Source organism: Furipterus horrens, unplaced genomic scaffold, assembly GCF_987537825.1.
Source record: "Furipterus horrens unplaced genomic scaffold, mFurHor1.1.pri manual_scaffold_3, whole genome shotgun sequence".
NCBI lineage: Eukaryota > Metazoa > Chordata > Mammalia > Chiroptera > Furipteridae > Furipterus > Furipterus horrens.
In genome coordinates, this window is record NW_028327173.1 from 75,884,888 (window position 1) to 75,890,887 (window position 6,000).

A 6,000-nucleotide genomic window follows, 5' to 3' on the forward strand; every position below is an offset into this window, starting at 1 on the left:
TCCTTGCTCCAATGCACCAGAGGGAGTGAGATTATTTAACTATGTTTTTATTTCTTAACCACATCTCTGAACTCACTTTTGGGAGGCAATGTTTTTATCTTTTACCACCAGACTTTTTAAAAGGGTCCAAACTATCACAGGATGAAGTTTAGGTCTTAGGTCATTAAAGATGTTCAAATATTGACAAACAGAACAGGCCTGAGAAATGATTTGTTAACCCATCTCTGAGGCGGTCAGTAACAGTGTTAAAATCATATTTTGAGTGCATCTGGCATTCTTATTTGCAGTCAGAGATTTGTCAGTTGCATCTCCCTTACATTCATCTGATAGCTCTCTCAATTTCTCTTTTCCATGGTGGCTCTTGCCCTGGGCCAGTCCCTACGTGGAATTCACCAGTGTGACCTCCCTGCAGGAGTGTAGGCAGGTCTAGCAGGAACCCTTTGTCCCTTCCCAAGTCCCCTAAGCAATTGCACAAGCATTTGTGTGCTCATTGGTAGTGCAAGGAAAGGACTGTTGTGTTTCCAAGGGGACGAATGCTGGGGGATTGGGAACGAGCGAAGAACATGGGAAGAGAAGCAGGAGAGCTAAACCCAAGGTCCATGAAATAAAAGCCTAGGAAGCTGGGAGCTTCTTCCTGGTCAAGGTCTGACTTCAGGTCTGACTTCAGGTCTGACTTCAGGATTTCCAAACGCAGGACCACCCCAAGCCTGTCTCCCTCAAACTGCTCTTAGGGTTTTGTACAGCGCCCCCAGCAGGTGGAGCAGGAGGACGGTTCCACTCAGCGCCACCGCCCGGTGGACAACGAGTATTCCTGCCAACCGTATTTGAGTTTTGAATGGAATTCCCCCAATGGAAGATGCTACACGGGAAAGGTAGGCTCATTGCACTCCTGAAACTGGACTGTACTGAAGGTACTTGTCGATGAGAAGTGGAACCCCAGCGCCAAACCCACGGTCCCAAACCACACAGCGCTTTAGTTTCAGATCCGGGACTAGGACCCAGCCTCCCAACCCCCAAGCTTGGGCTCCTTTTCAGAGTGAATTGAGGTCCCGAACACTTTTGCTTACAGTGAGAGAAAAAAACACGTGGAATTTCAAGCAATCAACTTTGCTAACATTATTAAAACGGGGCGTCCAGTACTGGACTTCAAGCTTTCTTTGTCAGCCTTTTCCTCTAAATGCCGCTAGCATGTCTTCTTAGTATTGAACAAACATCAGTTCTGACTAGGTCGTGGATTTTATCAATACGAACTGAAAATGTGCCGGCTTTCTTTCTTTCTTTCTTTATTTTTTTTTTTATGATTACTAGCAGCTTTCTTAATTAACCTACTGATAGAGTCAACAGCACAGTTCACTGTTTGCTCTCCTGCACTACAGAGTCAAGATGCTCTCTGAGAAGTACAGAACACTTGCCTGAGGTTGTTTTGTTTTCCAGAAAGGGAGGGGTGGGGGGGAAACCCTCACAACCACAGTGAATTTGACTTAATTGCTAAAACTTCCTTCTGATTGTTTTTCCCCAAGTAACAGCCCTTCCTTAACTAATAACATTAATTAGAGCAACCACTAGTTATAAAAAAGTACCTTTTCTCTTGACTTGGTCTGTTCTTGCAAACTTCTAATTACGAAACCAGAGACCAGCAAGTCAGCTTCCTAGGTTTCCATTAGATGGGATGTGGGGTTCTGGAACTACATGCATTCATATGTCACGCTGTGAGCATCAGTCTGGCATGGCTAAAGTCAATCTGCTGGATGCTCTAGAGATATTAAAATATCTGCCTGAAAACATGGGATAATTAGGCAAAAATAGGATCCTGACTCTCAAAGAACTCATCTTTAGAGAAAACAAAATTGATTATTTGCTGAAGATGTGCACCATATTTAAGATGAATGTAGATTTCACAATAAAACGTAAATCCTTCATTTCATCTTTAAAAGTTTACTAGGATGGTGCAGTTAATATTTTTAAAAACTTTAAATTTAAAGCACTAAAAAGCATCCAATACAAGCATACTTTCTGGCTCTGCACCCACAACATTTTTCATCTGATTATGAAGAAAATAAAATTTTCCTGCACTGCAGGCTATTATGTCAGCCTTCTTGTTATGGGATGGTTATCAGTTAAAGGCCATGTTGGGCTCAATAATGATGAAAAACTACTTTAGTGATCTATTTCAGCTGTGTTATTGCCAGGTAAGGATGAGCTCATGTTTGATGACACATACTCAGTGGCCAATTGTGCCAGAATGGTGTTTTTCTAGATTGTTTTGCCTCCTTATGCATCAGTTCAGCTTGCTTTCTTCATGCTGCCTTGCAAAGTTGCTTTCTCTTTGAGAATCAGTCAGCAGTCTCAGAGCTCCTCCCACTTTGCTGACTCAGATCCACCCACCCTTCTGTGATACTGTGAGGTGGCCATTCTCACCCCCACCCTCATCCCCACCCCCAGGCAGTCGAGGTTGGCCCTCACTTTTATATCCAAGCCGGGAGAAGCAAGACGGGCAGTTCACAGCATGTGGCTGCCATATGCACAGGGATGGCCCATGGGTGGGCGGTGGTGCCCTACCCATCCCTCCTCTCATGATGACGGACACCCCCTACCCACACACCACAAGAATTTCCCACAGCCTCAGTTGAAAAGCTGGATCTTGGCAGATGATTTCCAACCAGTGACTGTATCTGCTTAATGGGATGCCAACTGACAAATGTTTCACTTCTCAGAGTTTTTTCTTGGTCTCTCCTTTCATGTTCTTCTTATACTTATTGCTCATCCTTTATAGAGACATGCAATGTTAAATGGGTGCTTGGTTAATCAGAATTGTTAACTTTTATTTTTCAATGAATGTGAGTAGTTATTTCAAGTTTGCAGCCATGTATCCTAGAGGTTACCCTTGCTGTGGGAAGAATGACTTGAATGTAAAGTAAAATGGCTGAGTCTACAGACTAGTCTCTGGTGGATTACAGTAGACTGCTCCAGGTCTGCTGGCTGGAAAAGACATCAAGGGTCCCCCAAAGCAGACTCACCATCATGGAAAAGGGAGGGTCTAGAAATGTAGCCCCACCTCCACTGTAGTGCAGTGATGGACAGGTGGTGCTGGTGTAGGGCAGACAGTGTGGCTATGCTGGGGGTGGAAACAGCTGAGCAAGGAAGTGCCAATCATGCGGTGTGGACCAGGAGAGTGAGATTGTCATCATGGCCTAAAGGACCACTCAATACAAAGTGCTGGGCCAGCAATGGCATGGCCACAGGAGAGGATGGGAATCCTGAGCTGTGACTATGGGCCAATAGCAAGGCAGTGATGGAGCTCAGGCAGCCACAGGCAAGCTACCTAGTAGACTGGTCCTGTGTGGCAGTTCTCTCTCCAAGATCTGTTTATTCCCAGAATTGAGTAATCTGGACAATTTAGAGAGAGGGATCGGTTATCCTGCCAATCTCTGGAGGGCCAAGCTAGACTTAATTTGAAAAACAAAAGGGCATGGCTTCATATGTACCCAAGGTGGGACTCCAGTCATTCAGGCTAATTCAGAACTGAAAGAGACTACAGAGATCACTTAGTTCCCATTTTTCAGAGAAGCAAGTCACAGGTAGAGTTTGTATAGAATACACTGAGCTAACTGCCCACCCAGTATCTGCTCCATCGTCAAAACTTGCAACACCCTCTCAATGCAGTATTCTTTGCTGTTAAGAGTCTGAGATTTAGGAGAGGGAAAACTTTAGCTCCTACTTTAGAATTTGGAGACTAAGCCTGAATTTTCCAGTTTCACACTTTGGGACATATGTTATTAGGTCACCAGGGGAGCCTAGAGGTTTTTTCATAAGATAATTATAGAGATGAAACTTTTATTTTTGACTCTAACCCAGGTATCTCTCCTGAGTGCTCATCTTTTATAAGCAACCAACACTGAAACCCCACCTAAATGACTGACAGGGTTAAAGTCTATGTAATTGTTATCTTAGGCTCCTCCCAGCCAGGCCCCTCCCCCCTAACGAAATCCTGTTACTCCTTCCAGTTCTGTTTGAGGAAGGGCACCACCAGCCTTCCCCTTAGCCACACAAAGTCCTGCAGACGCCAGCTCCTCAGACATTGTTTTATTTCCTTTTTCCCACTCCCACTGCTACTGAAGTACTTTCAGATCTTACCATCTCCTACCTGAGTGGTGAGACCTTCCTTATTGGCTCCCTGTTATTTTAATCCCATTTCAGATCTTTTTCCTCCCTGTTAGCAGAGTGCTCTTTCGAAAATATGAATCTGATCATGGTATTCTGTCAGTGGCTCTGTAGTCCAAGATAAGCTCCAGACCCCTTTGTATGCAATGAGGACCTCCATCACCTGCCTTTCACTTTATTTTCTTCAGGCCTCACTTCACCCAGTCCACCTGCCTCCACCCTCATGTCCTCACCAGACACCATGTGCCAGCCATTCCAAGCTCAGAGTTCCTCTGACAGCCACTTCTTTTTCATGCTCTCTTTTTCTCAAGGTGAGCTCCCCCTCAGCTGGGAATGTCCCTTTGCATTTTAGTTGTGACCATTTATATCTTTAAAGACTCAAGTCAAGTGCCACCTTCCCAATGAAGCTTTTTCTAACCTCTCAATTCCACAGGGGAAAGAACACAGAATTCTGTCTGAACTTCTATCCTAGCACCTCTGTTACAGGACAATTATTTGTTCCATGTCTGTCTCTCCCACATGATGTTGGGCACAACTTAATGGTAAAGAGCGCATTGTATTTATCTTTGGTTTTTTGGTACCAAGCACAGTGTCGGACATATATTAATAGTTGGCACTTGATAAGGCAGTTCAGGAAGTCAGTAGTGTTAGAAAAGATAAATATGTATTCATTTTCATATTGTACTATGTTGCTATTGGTGAAATACTTTAATTCTAAGATTAAAAAATACTAACTTTAGTGACTGTAGTGGAAACTGGTCATGTTTTTAGCTGACCAAATGCCCTTCCTATGCTGGGAGAATTCCCCTCTGTGTAAGTTTTGTGGGGAGGCAGAGCCCCAACCTTCTACAGTGGTTGTAGATGCAGGGTACTCACATTCCTAGCGTCCCTTCCATGCAGAGCACAGACTTACGTGTACACTGGGCTCACCAAATACACATAGCCCTAAGGAGCAGGAGCTGATGGCAGTAAGGTATGAGGAGAGAGGATAATTCTCCTCTGGTGGCAGTAATAGGAGCAGAAGCGTCAAACTTCAGCACCTGCAGCCACACAGACCATAGTGACTGATGGGCAGCCACAGTATCCCCACAGACTCATTCTGCAAAGGGATGTTGATGAAGGCTCTGATGCCCTGTCTCCCTCTTTATCTGCCTAATTCCTGAGCCTGGTTCTCCAGCTGTCCTAGTGGTTCTCTGAGGCAACTGATCTTCAATAAATTCCTTCTATACTTATCAACCTTTCTATTGCAAGTTGCAAACCCCCAAAGTCCAGAACTCCTCAGTGATTCATAAATGCTTCTGGCTTCAATAATTTGGTCTACCAGCCTGCATGATTTATATGAGTCTGGCTGATAAAACATCTCATCCACTGGTGAGTCAATGGTTAGTTCATTCCACATTAGTAGATTGTTTTCCAGAAAGTTTCATTGGGACAGATTTTCTTGCCCTAAATCACACCCCCATGGGTTAGCGCAGGTACTCAATAAATACTTGCTACAGGAATAAATGAATATGTTAAATTCAGGAGACTGTTACTTATTTTTACTATATCAAATTGTTGCTGTTAAGATAAAAGCCAGCAGACAAACTAGGTGGTCTTTCAAGAACTTCTACCTATAGGTGATTTGATGATGAATTCACCCAACAGTAATGTTTGAAGATATTCTAGCAACCAGTTCCAGTCAACAAATATTTGTCAGTCCTTACTGATCCTTTCTTGGAACTGCTCTAGATGTTCGTGCTCCAGTAATGGCTCCCCCAACTGTTCCCTGTGACCCTTGGCCAAATGTAATCTCGATGACCTTCCCTTTCCTCATGAGTCAGAGACAATAAGCCATTC